Raw genomic sequence first — 18,291 nt, 5'->3', positions numbered from 1 at the left:
AGCAGCAAGCAGCAACTTCTAATGCTTCCATCTGTGGAAGAGAAGCGAACATCTCTCCGTAGCTTTGAGATGCTTTCCTTACCAATGCTGACTGTCTCCCAGCTGTCTGATGAGCATGTGGTGTGGTGTGTTGTGATGTGTGAGCGTGTGTCTGAATCTATCAATAAGCTGGGAAAGGGGATCTGGGCGTCTTAGTCACCAGGTATTCCTTAGCAGCCTGTATAGAGATGTATCCCACATAGGCCCTTCTATAGACCACTGTGGACAGTCATGGTTTCATGTCTTGATTACAGCAGGAGGAAGCTGGAGATTGACCTAATGCCTTGTCCTTTGGGCTGGCCATAGTTTCTTAATTAACATCACAAAGGCCACATTTTGTCTTTTCTCTGTACTTCAAAACTAGTTTTTTGGAAGAAAAAGTTTGTACTTTTCATCACAGTGGAAACAGTGTGGCCTGTTAGTAAGGCTTGCGTATGCATGTGTGACATATGTGTGTGTGTGTGTATGTGTGTGTGTGTGTGTGTGTGTGTACGTGTGTGTGTGTGTGTGTGTGTGTACATATGCCAGAGGTCAAAGTCAGTCCATCTCTCTCTCTCTCTTTCTCTCAAGATAGAGTCTTATTAGGTGTCCTTGGCTAGTCTGGAATTCACAGAGACTCACCTGCCTCTGCCTCCCAGCTGCTAGAATTAAAAGCTACCAGGCCAGGACTCTCCCTTTGTTTGTTGAGATAGGGTCTCTCACTAAAATTAGAGCTAGCTGATTGGCCACTGAGCCCCAAGGAACCTCTTTTCCTGCCTTCTTTGCCCTGGCAATACATCAATGCATCATTGCACCTGGCTTTTACAGTCCCTAGAGATCCAAACCCATGTTCTCATGCTCATTTGGCAACAACGTTGCCAACTGTGTCATCTCCTCCGCCCTATTGGGTCCTGCTCCATGCAGACCAAAGCTGCTACTTCAGTTGAGGTGTAGATATTTCCGTGTTCCTGCCGTGACTGGAAAACTGGCCCGTGCAGCCTGTGTGTGCTGCTGCGTCCTTCCTTCTAGAAACACCGTTCCCCACCTGAGAGGACGAGCACATGCACACAGTGACAAACCATGGCAGGGCTTTCTTGCCTGCAGGCAGGGATGAAAGGCTGAGTGAGCACAAACATTTACAGCAGAGGGATTTGAAGTTACAGCCTTTGTAGCCATCCTGCAGGCACTGCATGTGACCAGTGTGCTCCTGTGTTCATATGACCTACACTTATCATGTGCTGGTGGGAGTGGTGGGCTATGTCACGCACACTGGAGGCACCTACGGGCAAGTGACAAGGGCACCATGGAGAGCACACATGTCCTGCAGGTTATGGTCTGAGAAGTGGGTCCAGGCAGAGCTGGGAGGGGGACAGTTTTTCCAATCAAAAGATAATTAGTGACACTAACTAAGCTGCATAGACATGCTTGAAGAAGGCCTGGAGTCTGCCTGACTGTTTGAAAATTTTCATCAATAACCTTGGCAGCAAACCATCCCTTGAATAGAGTCCCGGGTTAATTCTATAAATGCCTAAAGGAGAATGCAGGTGCACAGGCAAGTTCAGAGCATTGCCCAGGGAGGCATGGGCCCAGAAAAACCATACCATCCACCTCCTCGAAAGCCCCAGGACTTCACCTGGGCTCATAAGCCCTGCTGTGCGTACAGGAGGGGTTTGATAAATAGGTCTTCTCTTGGATGGAAGGCTGGCTGGTGTCTACCCACCATAATTTGAAAGAAAAAGACTCCTTAATATATGCAAATTCTGGAAAAAATCTAGTAATTATCAAAGATGCCATCTGTGAGCTGGGACATCACTTCAGTGAAAATAGCCCAGGGCTGTCAGTACAGCCTGGAGTTCACAGGAAGACAGTGCTTCCAAGAAGCTCATGACTCAACAACCAACAGGTGATTGGTTGCTCAGGAGGGAGAAAAGCCCATTTGACAGGACAGTCCGGGTATCAGGTGCTGCTGTAGGGTCAAGAGACTTCCTTTCAGATCTTCCCATACACACCGAGAACAGGGACAGATAGCTTGTGCTATGGCAGCCCAGAAGGCTGGCCTTCAACACGGGAGAGTGTGCTGTGTTTTTCTGTCATTTCTTTTCTTCATCCAAATTATTCGGCAACAAGAAAAAAACCCAGTACATAAACCAAAACATATTCCCACGTAGCATAGGGGAACACTGTGTCGTATGGCATTTTCAGGAAAGGACTCTGTGTCTTTCTAGAATGAGTTCAGGTCTGTGTGGAGCAGGCCCTGTATCTGTACAACAGCATCCATGTCTGAGGCAGGATGCTTTTTCTGTGTCTTTCTGGAGAGGTCAGTTAGTTTAGGGCACCTGGATTTTTTCTTCATGGCCTCTCACGTGTTGAGAAAATTGTCAAGGAAGTTAGGGGCAATTTGTGTCCGGCTCCTAACTGGAAGTGTATGAGGTCAGCCATGGAAGAAGGGTGTGACTTTGCATGTGGCTCCCAAGGTGACAATTGTCAGTGACTGGCTTCTGCTCTTGGGAGGCAAGCATCCCAGAGACTTCTGTGAGGGCGTGGAAGCTGTTCCTGGGAAGAGACTGGTCTGAAAGAGAGCCAAGATTGGCTCTAACAGTGTGGTGTGTGGTGACTTAGGATGAGACTCCAGAGCAGACAGCCCACGTGTAAGTCCCAGCTCTGCTGTTTACATCTGGGTGGCAATGCACGCGTTCTGTGAATCTCCGTGAAGTGGGGGCTATAACAGGGCTCCTCTGGCAGGTTTCTGGGGGGATGAGGTACAGAGCACAGCTTGATGCCTGCTCAGCAGTCAAGGGCAGCTCTTCTCAGACACACAGGGAGGGCAGTACCACCTGCCTAGGGAACTGGCTGTCTGGAGACTCTCACTCACTCCAGGATGCTGCAAACCCATGAAGCCAAGGCCCCGTGAGGGCTGTCCCTACTGAATCAAGACAGCAACTTCACCCATATCACACCTATTTTGACATCTAGCCCCTCTATTTACCCATTTCCAGGTACAGCCATAACAACTAGGCTTTAAAAAGAAAACAAAGACAATTGTTCTATAATCCTGGAGTCAGCATAGGAAGACAGGGAAAGTTCCAGGGTGGAGGAAGAAGAGGAGGCCTTAACCCTGGAGTCTGCTTGGAGCCTCTGACCAGTTAAGAAGTCAAAGCTTCTGACGTAAGCAGCATCTGCTGTGACGGTTGCTGACAGAGGTATCCTCTTCCACAGAACATGTTTATGCTAAGATGGTAATCAACTGTGTCTAAGGCCGAGGTCTGTACGGCCTCCAAGTGTGGCTTCACTTGTTTCCCAAATAATTTTCTAGGAATTGCAAAGAAAAAAAAAAGCTGTGAAAGTAAAAAAATCTTAGCTTTTCTGTAACCCTGTGACCTAACGCTGTCCTGTCTCAGCACATCCAACCCAAAGCAAAAGGACACCCCGTGATATCATTTAGATTCCTTACCAACCCTCCGAGATGGAACTCCGGAGGCCAGAAGAGCCCAAACCCATGCTTTCAGATGTACCTTGCTGTCTTCTTGCTTTTCTCTTTATCTTCATGTGAAACTTTATGTTTAAAAGGATGTCTTTGAACATAAGGGAGTGAAGAGATAGGCTCAGTGGTCAACGAACCTGCTACACTTGCTGAAGACCTGAGTTTGGTATCAAGCATCCCTATGGAGGCTCACTCCTACCTGTAACTCCTGCTCTAAAAGACCCAACTCCCTATTCTGGCCTCTGAGGGCACCAGACTTGCATGTAGTACACATACATAAATGAGGGCAAACATTCATACACATTTAAAAAAAAACTTTTAAATTGAAAAACAAATGTCTTTTAATGAGCTCAATTTCTGCTTCATACTGCTCACTCTGCAATTATTTTCTGCAAAAAAGCCAAGTATCTGGATTTACGTGAGCCAAGGTTCCTAAAAGATTAAGAGCTCAAGCTGCTGCAGGTGATGGTGTGAGGCTGTGGCTCCAACCCTGCCATGACTGGTACACCTCCTAGCTTCTAATCTATATCACTAAACCATAGCAGTGTGAGCGGTGCTATTTTAAGACAGCCACATGGCATACAACACGGCTTGCTAGGAAGGGTAAGACTCAGAGGGTCTGTGCCCTGCAGCCAATCTCTCCTGTAAGCAATTGTGAAACACTAATCTTTGGGGGTATAGTACTGTTTTCATCACATCCGGAGCCCACTGGAGAGGCCAGTGTGCAAGCTTAGGGCACTGGGCCCCAAATACTGCCACCGGTGTCTTCTGTGGCTTACACACAGGCTTGGGACTCTAGAGACTGTCTCTCTGCACCAGCTCTGGACTGTTTATGCCACCCAGAAAAGGACACAGACTCAGCTTTACGGAGATGCATACACGCCTTGTGAAACCATCATTGTCTCTTGCTGTGCAGCCGTTTGCTTCTGCTCCACGCTGAGCTCAGGCCCTGGGAGGCTTCTGCAGGGTCCTCCAACTATTTTATGCTTCTTTATAGCACAATTTGCAAAGTAAGTTGAATAGGATTCTGGGGGCAGAAATCCATCCATACACACAATAAGCAAATGCCTCATTTCTCAGCTTTGCGTCTGACGGGGAAAATTACAGAGCGGGAATCACTCCCAGAGAAAAGACCTGTCACTCTCAAATTCCGGCAAAAGACCAGGACTACAAAGGCTGGGGAACGCTCCCGCACCTTTCGAGGAACAATCGGCACAAAACTGTGCCTGACGGAGTGTGCACACAAAGGCCGCCTGGGATTTTTAGGGTTATTGGGGGAGCATAATTAGTAGTACGGGACAAAAGTAAGGAGGAAACACAAAGGCACAGGGAAAATGGTTCATTATGATGTGCTGGGCGGGAGAGAGGCCAATTACTCTGCAAGCTGGATACAGCCCTAGGAGGCAGCCCTGAGCCCAGCGGCCCTGGGGGTGGCGGGTCTCCTGAGCAAAGGCAAGGGCAGTGGGCGCAGCATGTTCAAATGGTGGAGAAGATCCCCACACTCCCCGATCTCATGTGAGAAGACTGCAGGATCCAGCCTAAGGAAGCAGTCAGGCTGGATCCAGGTAGGAGACTCAGCTTTGGCAAGTCGTAGGTGTCTTTTACTTTGTTCTCATTTGTGCTCTCCAATTTGAACACGTAATACTTTTATAACATGAATAACCAGTGGAAGGCATGTTTAAAATTAATCATGTTCTACATTCAGTGTGACGTTCACAAAGCACGCAAGGGCAGGTTGGGAGATGCCGCCTTCGGGGGTGAGAAAGAACACCCATGAGGGCTTCTTGTTGACTTACATCTTATTCACAGCATAATGTCATTTCAGTGACTTTTATGTCATCCCGAACTAAAGGTTGTGGAAGAGAACTGAAGAGAACTTTCAGTCCTAAGTGAGGTTGTGTAGTTTATACAAACACTCCCAAAGAATGTCTCTGATGAGCACTGTGGATAGGGCAACCACTGCCTTCCTTACTCAAGCTAAAAAAAAAAAAAAAAAAAAAAAAGGCCACAGCAGCGCCCAGAGTGTCACTCATTCGCCACCTGTGACAGTCCCGTTCTCATCCTAAATGGTGCCACCTAACCACCACCTTTCAGCTGACGTGGGTCCGGCACGTCCAAGGATCTCTTCTGAAGCTCTTGGCTTCAAGGTACCCAATATACACACGAGCTTTTATACTTCCACATGGGCACATGCTGGTATACCCACACATCAGGAAGACATCCTTGGAGCCACCCCTGAGCTGGGCTGAGATCAGCAGGACGCCTGCTCAGGATGCCTCGCTGCCAGGCTGACACTCACTTGGCCTCCCGGGATTCCCTGTGCTCTGAAGCAGTGCACACACAGCTGTGTGATCTGAGGTCCTCTACACCCCAGCTTTGTGACTAAACCAAACAGGACGGGGATAGCAATTATCAACCAGAAGTGAGTAACGTTCCCCTTCTTATGAGATGTTTTCTCAAATAAGACTTAACACAGACACGTTTTTAACTGACACAAGAGAAAGATAGCTTCTACTGCTTCCCTCAGTCTGGAATTCTCAGCCACATCGGACACAAATAACAAAAAGACAAGATCCCTACTGCAGGCAACTTCATGCTCTTCTGTGCACATATAACAGCCAGCCACAGTGGAACCATGACTGAGCTGCTTCAGTCCATCCCGCCTGTCTTCTGACGCCAGGGTGGAGGGCCACAATCAGGGCTTCAAAAGATACTTGCTTGTGGCACCCAGGTAGAACAGCAGCATACTTTGGGAGTCCTGGACACCCCATACCAGGGAGCACTGTGAGTCCTCGAAAGAGCCACCAATTGGATGGGAGCCAAGTCCTGCCAGCAGCAGCCCAAGCTTCCTGTCTGATCTGTGAGAGATGGCTTGACTCTCCACCACCCTGGAAGAGAGCTGGGAATGTAATTGCCTGCCCCACTTCAAAGTATCAAAGATGCAGGCATCTCTTCTGACCTGCAGCAGCCCAGGGCCTGCAGGTGAGGACTTGAAATTAAGTTGCATGTTCAGCCACTGCCAAAAGTTACTGACCAACATGCCCCAGAGCTCAACTACAGCCTTCTCCTGCAAGAGTTCATCTGCATTTCTCCTGGGGAACAGCCCCTTGAAATCAGGGAAGAGTTGCAGAAGTAAACCCATGCAGAGAAAACAACTTAGCAAGTACATGCACTCTTCCATAACCTGCAGCGGAGATGGGCTTCACCTGCATGTGGGGTCTTCAGATGGAGAAGAGGGGACATTGAATGTGTCATGCTGGGAGTCATCCAGGTGTTATAGGGGGGTGAGCATGCCTCAATTTCATATTCAGAGACTCGGAAATACTCAATCCAGCAAAAAAATCAATCATCTGTCTTTGGGGGACAGCCTGGGCCTGACACAGTGTGAGGCTGGGAACGGGCACTCTCCATGAGAACTTCTCCCCGTCTTCTTGCCTAGCATTCTTTTTAGCACAAGGCGACGGCAATCGCTTGTCACCACCGTCATCCTCACTGTAGAATACTGCTCACACACAGACTCCAGGAATCACGCGCCGCGGTTTTCAAGACTTGGAAATGTTCTCCTGCACAGCGACTCTTCATACATCAATATTGGTTCACCCTATTGACTGGTTTTCATTGATCACCTGCAGGCCCCTGCCAGGTGCTGCAGACTGTGCAGATGCCACCCTCTGGGAAACTCAGGCTGGCCTCAGCCCTGAGCAGGAGGGAGGGCAGGTCACATGGGAAGAGTGGCAAGTACACATGTCCATGACTGCAAACCGGAGGAGTGTGCTGGGGGAGAAAGCCACAGGACTCAGCCTGGCGTTCAGACGGGGTTAGTCCCCTGGGCCAGGATGGGGTCCGAGCACAGAGAGCTGACAGATGGGGATGGTGGGCACCAAGGAGAAGCAGGGCCTCCCCAGGGCGGGGGTCAGAACAAAGGCTCAGAGCAGAAGAGCACAGGAGTGGTTTGAGGCTGGGAGAAGAGGGGCCGAGGACACAAAAGGTATTCAGGCTTCCATTCTGCTGCTGCTTAATGAAGCCAAAGGGCAGGGCCATGGGGGGCAGTGTGCTAAAGCAGCTGCTCCAGACCCTCACGTCATCCTGGGCCCATCGCCCCCCTCCCCCTTCCCCCTCCACCAATGCAGATGCCAGTCAGCATGGGACCAGGTTCAGGTGGCAGCGGGCAAGTCCCTCCCAGAGGACTTCACAACTATGGGGCTGCTGAGGGTCCCTCTGCACCGGAGGAACAGAGTCTACACCTCTGTGGGAGGGGAACCTTGTCCAGAGTGAGGGCTGAACCCACAGGAGACTAGCCTGGGCACTGTTGGCAAGAGCACCTTCCACTACAGCACAGCTCTGCTACAACTGCAGACGGAACTGGAACCAAGAAGGCAAGGGTGATGGAAACAGGGGGTCACTAGGTCCCTAGTGCAGCACCACCTCAGGACCAAAGCGGCTCTCCAGGAGTACTGACAGTCGCTCTGCTTCTCAGTTTCACACTGGGGAGGGGGTCACTTAATTCTTAGTGCTTTTCTTCTCCATTGCATCTGGTAAGAGGAGAAGAAAGCCACAGGGATCTGGGTGGGAGTGGAACAACATGGAGATTCACAAAGTACGAATAATTCCCATCTCAATTAACTGTCTTGATTAACTTATAAATGTCTGTTTTATTTTTTCCTACCTAAAACCTCTCCGTTTTGGTGTGGGGCACTGGGCTTGCTTGCCACGGACTACATCACTTGACTTCAGAACACATGGTTTCTGGCTTCAGTATATTTTAAGAGTCTATACAAGGGTATTCTTGGATGCTTCTTCCTGTAAATTTATTATGCTTTACTGTCTTTGGAAAAAAAGATAAAAATGGCAAGAGTCTTTACCTATATTAAAGAAAAGAAAAGGAAAGGAAAGACAAGAGAAAAAGAATAGAAAATATAAGAAGAGAAGGAAGAAAAACAGACTTCTGGCTATCTCAACAGGTCTCTGCTCCCTTACGATTGGGGTGATTGTCACCTTACACACATATTACATATAAACCTTTCTTACTGATCTAGTGTGAGATGTCACAAACACCACAGGGTCCTGGATTTTAAGACATTCACCTTTACTTGCTAATGTGATTATAATAAATTAGAATAATTAAATAAACTGTATGCATAGACACATACAACTTTACATTCGGACACTTAATTTTGCTGGCTGCGTGTGGGCTGCAGATGTACTTCAGCTGGTAGAGTACTTAGCTTGCCTAGTATCCTGGCTAATTTTTTTGCTCCAAGTCCTCACACCGTGCCTGGCTACCCTGAGCTTCCGTGGCCTCATCAGTGTCAATTATCCCTACCAGACTCACAACACTGGTGTCCGTCACAAATGGTCTGACACCACTTTCGTGAGAAACCAGCTTCAGCAAGCCCCTCTGATTTGGATTCTTATGCTGTTAGAAGAAATAAGTTTTCTGGTCTCATTACAGCTCTGTAAATCCAGGTCTTAAAGTTACCCATGGCTCCTGAGGTGTCCATTTCTCAGGGGCAATCCCATGCATACAGGGGCTTAGGACAGAACCCAGCGCCCAGTGAAGCTACCACAGAGGGCTGGATAGGGGAGAGCCTGGAGCAGAGGAGGAAAGGGCTCCTGTCTCAAGGGGTTTCCAGAGATCAGTGAACCTGACAGGAGACTCCCAACTGCTCAAGAGCCATTGGCAGGCCCCTCCCAAGTCTGGAGCTATCCTCCCTCCCTAGCCAGTCTCCTCACTCATCCATGCTGACTGGGCTGAGGACAAATGCAAGCTACTTTCACTTCCCTCTCTGACAGTGCAACACTTTCCTCAAAGCCAACCCACCACCATGTGTGTGGCTAGGAAGCTCTCCTGTGTGCCCTTCGACCTCACCATGCCCTTAACCTGCCCGTGGAGATGTGTCAAGAGCTGAACTCACCTTACTGAAAGGTCCCCAGAGGCACCATTCACTGGAGGACATTGTCTCCAACCTTTACAGTCAGAGACTAAGAAGTCTTGCTTCCCACGGAGCCCAGCACCTCTTCTCCACTCTGAGTACCCCTAGGGTTTGCACTGAAGCTGCTATGGTCCCCTGAGAAACCCCAGGCCCTACAGTTACTTCACCCCTACATCAAGGTGCTTTGTCCTGAGGAGGTGCCAGCTTGGAGCCTCTTGTCCTGGCTAGGAGGCTCTCCTGTCCCGGAGGGAGCCCAGCTCTGCTGTGTGGGTCATCTGCTTTCTGGTTGGATGCTCACACACACCCTCTTCACTTGCTTCCAGCTCCTAGTGCCCTCCTTGGGATCCTGGGGTTCCTTTGTAAACCCCAGCTAAGCCCACTTCTTGACTTCTGTCACTCCTTCTGAGATACTCAGTTTCTCACCCAGAACTGGCAGCTGCTAACAACGCTGGGACTCCTGTCACTCACACTTCCCACCTAGACACCCTCACCTTGGTGTGACCTTCCAGGCACTGAAGAGTGTGGCTCCAAGTGCCTGACCAGCACCCAGCACTACCTGCACCTTCACCTTGGTGTGACCTTCCAAGCACTGAAGAGTGTGGCTCCAAGTGCCTGACCAGCACCCAGCACTACCTGCACCCTCACCTTGGTGTGACCTTCCAGGCACTGAAGAGTGTGGCTCCACGTGCCTGACCAGCACCCAGCACTACCTGCACCCTCACCTTGGTGTGACCTTTCAGGCACTGAAGGGTGTGGCTCCACAGGTCCTTAAGGCTGACTAGCACCCAGGACTACCTAAAGGCCCTAGACTTGGGAAAATCACATCGTAGCCTCTCAAACTACATTTTACAAAGGCCTCCTTCTCTGTGGAGGATCTTCTCTGTTGTTCCTAATATGGGCTTTCTTTGCAGATTGTTCTTCTGAGTCTTGGTTTGAAAAGTACACTTCACTCTCCGACTCAGAATTCAAAGCTAAAGGAATCCCATCTATGGGGAAACATATAACAAAATAGAGATGTATGGCAGGACTCCACACAATAATGAGGGTCCATCACCTGCCAACACATACTTCATAAAGCTCCTTTGGCTATGAGTTAAAATAATGAGAAAGGAATAAATTTACAAAATGAATAAAGCAGAAAGGGCTAAGCAGAGGAAAGAACCTGGAACCTGGCAGTTAAGGAGAAGGATAACGTGGTTCTTCTCCCCTGCTCATTGAAACGAGAGCCCCACAGGATATAACTGTCCTTTCATCGCTTCCAGCATCCTTCCTAGTGGATGGAGCCAGGAGTCTTCTCCACTGCACTAGGACCCATGATTCCTGCCTTCCTCCCTAGCCTTCCTGATCATAGGCATCTCAGTGTACTATAAATGCCTTGTTCACATGCTGTGTGACTGGCCCCTGTCCTTCCATGACCCCCTACCACAAGAGACCCTGTCTGCCAGAGGACTGATCAGTTTCTCCCCTCACCTCAGTATCATACATGTCCCACCTAGATGTTCACTGTGCCTATCTTCTCATTTCCAAACAGTAAAAGCCAAGAGGTGAGGGGTATCCCTATTCCCTCTCTCTTGCAGGAACTTCTACCATGAAAGGACTTTGATGAGAGGACAAGGTTGTCGTGGATAGGTGCCAGGTGAGTGCAATGTCAAAGCTCCTAGCCAGGAGGCTGCTGCCCTTACAGTTGTGGGGGCACAGGAGTGGGTCCGATCCACCTTGACTGAAGGTCGGAGCTTAAGTCCACTCTTGCTTTTTCCAAGTTATTGACAGAGGTCTAACTTAAGGTGTGGCTACAAACAAGACGTCCTGACCTAGGGTGTGGTTACTTGGTGTTGGTATTGAGATGGCCCAAAAAGGTGAATCCATTCCACCCTAACTGAAGATCAGAGAATTCAAGCCTATTCCTGCTCCTTCAAGTATAAGACAGGAAGCTTGACCCAGGGAGTGGCTGCCTACAGGATACTTGGTCTAAGGTGTAGTCTCTGCATGTCCTCCCTAAACAACAGAATACTTAACTCAGAATACAGTGGTCTGATGTTTCAAGTATTAAATAAAGTAATTGTTCTGTTTGTTCTTTGTATCATGCAAAAGCAGTCTTTTACCCTCTTACTCCCTTGGGGTATGTAAGCATACGGAAAATAAACATGGGCGAATTCAGTATTCACTAGATTGCCCTCCTGGTTCTATTCTGCATAACTGCTCCTTTTTCTTTTTTTCATATCTCTGTTCCTCCTATCTAATATTTCTAATCCTCACACCCCTTCTCTGAAATATGCAGACCCCGTCAAAGCTGGACCCTGACAGATGACATTCAATAAAGGTCTCGACAAACAGACATTCTTGTCTCTGTTCACTGGGGATGCAGACCAAGTCATTGGTCTTCTGGTCTATTTTACCCTCTTGTCAAACTTGGTGGCCAGGACCTCAGCTCTTCAGCATAAGTGATACTATGACCACCCTCTGCAGAGCTTGCTAAGGGAACAAAATCAGAAGGAACCCTAGAAAAGCCTCCCTGGTTAAGCAGCGGCAAGGTAAGCAGCTCCCAATTTTGCAAGAGGTGATTTCTTTTGATTCTAGGAGTAGCATTAGCAAGGCAAGTTAGAAGTCTGGTAATGCTTTAGAGAGGACGCACACTTCCCATAGATGCTGCCCACCTACCCCATGCCATCAGACTGCAGAAAGGAACCCAGAAAAGTTACCTCATATAGTAAGACTGAGTCAATGCCCTGCATTCTTTCCTATCCCTCACACAAAGCTTCCTAGGAACTGTTATTTAAGTAAATACAGGTCTGCAAAAAATCCACAAGAAATAAAATCAAATCGTACCATTAAAAAAGAAGCCATTAACTTCAGAATGCCCGTGAACTAACGACTCCAGTCCCTCTTATTTTTATGTGTTACACTAAGTGACCTGCTATTTTAAATCAAACCTGACTAAGGGGAGTGGCCTGTGGTCTAAGACAGGTGGCATACTTTGTTCTGCCCATCCTTCAGACTTTGGCACTCTCTGAAGATCTGTCTCATCTCAGGGGCTGAGACTGAGAAACATTTTTGCCCAGGCATCTCTGCAAAATAGACCTGTAGTCACTGACTTGGGAACTGTATGCTTGAATATTTAGGGTTTATGAGAAGATTGAACTCCAAATAGTTTGTCTCTGAACAAAGACTCAGACCTGAGCTCACAGAAGCATTCTGATCAATGAAGCTCAGCACACAGGGAACAGACTTGCTTCAGATACTGAGGACTGATGGGCAACTTTCCCTTTGGCATGTCACATTCCAACCCCAAGACACAGGCAATTTGGTACCAATTATGCAGTCATTTAGCGTCTGCTTAATTTATAGCATGTCCATCATTGTTTAAGGACATGATAGGCTCTGGGCAGGTGGAGACATCCCTGTGGAGTGCAGACTACACGGGCCATAGGTGGTCAGAATCCTGCCCACACTCAGGAACTTTTGCAAAGATAAGATAGGAACACTAATTCTTGGGGTTCACTATTCAGTAAGCAAAACTGTCCTTATGAACATTACATGTTAGGATGTCCTGTCTAATTTTGAAGCAGGAGAGCTTTTGCTTCTGGGATATCTGAACAAAAATATTATTTCAACCAGAAAATTTACTCATACAACTATCACAAGACAAATGGAAACGACTTTCCTGAAACCTGTGCTGGGGTCAAGGGCATCTAGGGGAAATTTGCTGTTTCTGACTTAATTGGGAGGCATCTGATCCTTTCCCCATTTGCATGACTAGTGATTACACCAATTATGGAAGATTGAACTCACCTAGACAAAGAAGGGTCTGCTAATTCATAGGAGGACGAACCAACGTGTAACCTGTCCTCTCCTCTGGAACTTGGCCTCCCTCAGGAGAGGTGAGTGGGTCCATCAGCACGGGTGCACAAAGCAGAAATCACATGCTCTGTCATTACATTAATAATCACTGGCTAATGGGAGCCACAGCAACCAAGATGATGCACGCTTAGTACTGTTTGCAGATGGTCCCATAGCTTGATGCTCGCTTTCCTCTGGGTTTGGTTCCAAAGGCCTCCAAATATGCAAGGAGACCTGCTGGGTATTGTGAAATAAACCATCAAAAGAGAAGTTGCTGAACATTCTGCAGAAGTCTCTGCCCCTGTGTCGGGGAGTGAGAGTGGGCCAGCAGAATACTAAACTCGCCGCTCAGAGATGATCAAAGCCTCAAGGAAATGGATGCAGCATTCAAAGGGACTTGGAGAGAAAAGGGGAGAATGTCTTCTAATCATCTAACAACTTATTTTTGGCACAGTTTTTACCTAACCGCCTTCCAGAGAACTAGGACACATGCATGAATAAGAGGTAAGAGGTACCCTGGTGCTGACCGTCATGGCTCCGTGCCTGTCAAGGTGTGGTACACACACCTAAGTGCTCATACAGGCATGTCATTGTGCACACAGACACACACACAGAATGTGAAGCCAGCTTAGAGAAAAAGCAACAAAGAGTTTCCCTTTTTTTTGAGATCATGAAGGACAGAGTAAACCCAAGCATGCTTCATGACTTTAGAAGGAAAACAAACAACACTTACGGCAATAATGGGGAAAGTTCTGACAGAGCACACTGCGCTCGTAAGCTGTCAGACCCCAAATGGAAAAGCATGAACAAATTAAGTGTCACTGAATTATCTGACGTGACTGATACCTTGGAACAAGATCAAAAGTAAGACTCTGTCAAGAAGATTTGATCTTCAGGAGGCTAGAGAGAGAGCTCAGAAGTTGAGAGAGCTCCCTGATCTTTCAGAGGGCCAGTGTGGCTCCTGGCACCTATGTTGTGTGGCTCACAACTACCTTCAACTTTAGCTCTTGGGAATCTGATACCTTCTTCTGGCCTGTGTGGGTTCCTGAAGACATGCGGCATTCTGTCTGTCTGTCTGTCTGTCTATCATCTATCTATCTATCTATCTATCTATCTATTAAAGACTTTATTTTCCAATAGAAAACAAATCTCTCTCTCTCTCTCTCTCTCTCTCTCTCTCTCTCTCACACACACACACACACACACACACACACAGTGTGAGACGTGAGACATGAGAAAACACAGATAGAAAAGGTGAACGTGTTTAGAGATAATCACACTCCAGACTGTTTTGAGGCTATTACAAGATGGCCATTTACAACTCTGGACACCAGGATAGGCCACAACCTATGGCCTCCGTGGTTATGTGGTGGTGAGTGGTGGGTGGAGGGCACAGCTTGCCACCTCTGCTGCATAAAGGGCTGACCACAGGAGGAACCTCCCAGATTCTCTTGGGAAGGTCCTCCCACCACACTGACCTTAGTGCTGTCTAAGCAAGAACATGAGAATTCTCTTTGGTGCTGTGAAGGGAAAGGAAGGTTACATACAACTAGAGGCTGTGCATGCTGCCCACAGCGCCCACAGCGCCCACTGCCCACAGCGCCCCGCTGCCAACAGCGCCCCGCTGCCAACAGCGCCCACAGCACCCCGCTACCCACAGCGCCCCACTGCCCACAGCGCCCACAGCGCCCCGCTGCCCACAGCGCCCCGCTGCCCACAGCGCCCACAGCACCCCGCTACCCAGAGCGCCCCGCTGCCCACAGTGCCCACAGCATCCTACTACCCACAGCGCCCCACTGCCCACAGCGCCCACAGCGCCCACAGCGCCCCGCTGCCCACAGCGCCCCGCTGCCCACAGCGCCCCGCTGCCCACAGTGCCCCACTGCCTACAGTGCCCTGCTACCCACAGTGCCCACAGCACCCCGCTGCCCACAGCACCACGCTACCCACAGTGCCCCGCTGCCCACAGCGCCCACAGCACCATGCTACCCACAGCACCCTGCTGCCCACAACGTCTTACCCCCATGCCTCCCTCATTTCCATTATCAGAATGCCTGTGCTCTGTGTTGTGTCCTCCCCACATAAACACTCAAGTTCTTTCACTTCCAATGTAACATCACATTCTGTTAGTGACCAAACTTAGTGTACTGTCTTCTACCACCATCCATGGTAACCTACTTACACAATAACTTTTTGCCTTTATGAACTTAAAATAATGAACCATTTTCTATCATGTCCCCATGAAATAAAGAACAGTAAGTAGCAAACCATTCAGTTGTCTCTGTGATCAGTGAAGAAAAGTACGGCAAATTCTATTCACAGTCTCAATTACGGAATAAGCAAATACAGAGGAGCAAATGCCTCTCTCTCCAACACACATGCGCGTAAACACAAACACACACACACACACACACACACACACACACACACACAGGAATTGGCAATTAAATCTATGCTAGGCAAGTATTTGACCACTCAAGTACAACCCCAGACACACAAAGATTTAGTAATAGATTATTAATTTAAGAAGATCCTTTCCCTGAAATTTGTAGTTACATGTTTATCATTTTTATTGCATTTGGTTATCAAGGGGTATGCCATGCTGTGTGTGGGGGTCAGAGGACAGTTTGTGGGAGTTTGTCCCTCCTTCCACTGTGTGCTGTTTGTGGATGGAACTCTCGCTGTCGTGGCTGCACTTTCTCCAGCTAAGTCATCTCAAGGCTCTCAAGAGTCCATTTTTTTTTTTATACTTTCAAGAAGATTTGAAAACATGAAGGTTGTCTCAATGACAGCTTTGGAAAATCCAGAGCATTAAGGCCCATTGACGCATTCACATCTGCTTTGTATTTCCACACAGCTGTTCCTTGAATAACCACAACTGTGAGCCCTCAGTGCACCCAGCTAAACCCCAAACTGACAACCACATGAGCCCTGTGTGTTGGGTCCTGCTCTGCTGAAAACAAGCCAAAGCAACACGACTCGGCAGCACATGGGCCTTCCAGGGGCCTGCTGCTCGGATGGGAGCAGACCTCACCTTACCGCAGTAGCTTGATAAAAGGGACTTGGCAATGATTTCAGAAATAAGCCCAACAGAAAAGTTTTTCAATTATTTCACTCCCAATTTTTCTAGATCATATTTTTGAAGGAAAAGTTTCCCGTCTATTCTTTTTATTAATCTGGATTGAAAAAAAGCACACATTTCATTTATTGTTGGGATTACAGATTCTTATTAAACAAACCAGAGCTCATTATAAAATCAATATCAACTTAGCCACCATGCCCCCAGGAGGAACACAAAAAGGTCACTCTAAGAAATTCAAACAGTTTTCTTGCTGCAAGGACATGATTTTAATTACAGATACTATTAATTAGAGCTGCCACTAGGAAGAGTTTTTGTTGTGGTTAATTATCACAAACCCAGTCATAACTATGCATTTTTCCTACCCACATTTTTATAAAAATTAGTCATTTCTGCATGCAAGTCCAACCTTTCATTCTATCAATATTTTATATTTGAATTTCAAAGTATATCAAAGGATGCCATGCTTTCTAGAAAACCCATGTCCATATGATCTCTGCCTCTCACACACAGAACTGACTAGTGTGATAATTTATTTATGCTCTGACACTAGCTTGCCCCTGAGGACCTGGCATACTATATTGATGGTCTTGCTCAATAGAATTTCTGGGCAAATTCTTACTAGTTTATGTGACATTTTTTTTCCAGGCTGCTTCTTCAAACATGGTTTTTCTTTGGCTTTGAAGCAAAGCTATGTGCTATGTGTCTGAAATGCCATCTTCAACGCATTTGAAGTTGCCATTTCTTTATAAGAAAAAGATCATCCTGACCATGCTTGTGACCTGCTGCGGAAGACCAGAGGCTTTCTCCACTCACTGATGATGACGAGAATTCTGAAATGGGAGCAAAAGCTGCCTCCTCATCTCTTTTAAGTCCAGGGACTTAATAAATTCTTCTCAGAGGCAGAACAGATACAAAGCAAGGGACAGACGGCCAGCTGAGATCAGCTGAGGGTGGTTACTGGATAGCCAGTGTACTTCTTGGGAGAACCTGAGAGCTCCGAGGTAACTTTGCCATCAGGACAGACAGCATTTTCTTTATATGTTGTGACATGTGAGTCACTGACATGATATTCTACAGCACAGCCATATGGTTAGAACAGACAAAAGACCTGATAAATGAGAAAAAAATTTACATATTGATTCAACTTAAAAATAGACATCACATGAGTTACTTCATATTTTAAATAAGAAGTATTTATTTCATATTCCTAAATAAGAAGTGATATCATATTAAGAAAACCTAATTCCAATTCTATATATTCTAAGCTTGCTTTGCTGCTAAGAGTGGAGTGATAGTTTCATTATAGAAGGTCATTAATTATGAAACATATACTACAGAACTTACAAGAATTATGGGATCTGTTTATACCTCATGCTCTGAATCTGCCTCTCCTATGTCTGCAGGCTTCTGCTCTATCTCCAGGCATGTTGGGTGCCTGGCTTGCCAGCACACAGCTGCCACTGCTGACTCATGAAGACGAAGACGCATGCACTTTACTTTCCATTTATCAGCATTAGGTTTCACTTTGTCCGAGTAATAGCAGAGGGCGGCAACAGATCAGGTCAAAAGATCCCTTCCTATAAGACCCCGAGGAAGTTGATGATTTAAGAGCCATCTTCAAACATCTACATAACCAATTCATCTTGCAACTGAGGCGTGCTTCATTAATAGTAGCCAAATTAAGATAACAGATAATGCATAATTCATATATTGTACTTTTTCTACATTTCTAATTGGCAACCTACTTTCACAGCTAACACAAGACTACCCAAGAACAGTGGAAGATTAATACAGAGCCATAAAACTGTGCTTGCAAGGTATTTATATGAATGCTAATGAGAAGTTTCAAATTGTCATCATAAAAGAACCCAAACTATGAATTAATGAAAGAGTGAAGAGAGTGGGGGAGACCCAGCCTCCAAATCAAGTTTGGTAAATCC

The 18,291-nt window shown here is 47.2% G+C and overlaps 1 protein-coding gene across 1 annotated transcript in view; it reads right to left on the bottom strand.

The window, feature by feature from the left end:
• The window catches only part of Ptprn2 (protein tyrosine phosphatase receptor type N2), a 744,114-nt gene that overhangs the window by 96,225 nt on the left and 629,598 nt on the right, over window positions 1-18,291 (bottom strand). The gene's annotated exons all lie outside the window — the stretch shown is intronic.

The sequence above is a fragment of the Microtus oregoni genome, unplaced genomic scaffold (assembly GCF_018167655.1).
Source record: "Microtus oregoni isolate MIOR12 unplaced genomic scaffold, Mior012 000056F_ref0000123, whole genome shotgun sequence".
In the NCBI taxonomy this organism is placed as follows: domain Eukaryota; kingdom Metazoa; phylum Chordata; class Mammalia; order Rodentia; family Cricetidae; genus Microtus; species Microtus oregoni.
The sequence above is the reverse complement of the archived record's forward strand: the minus strand, read 5'-3'. Positions and strand labels throughout refer to the sequence as shown.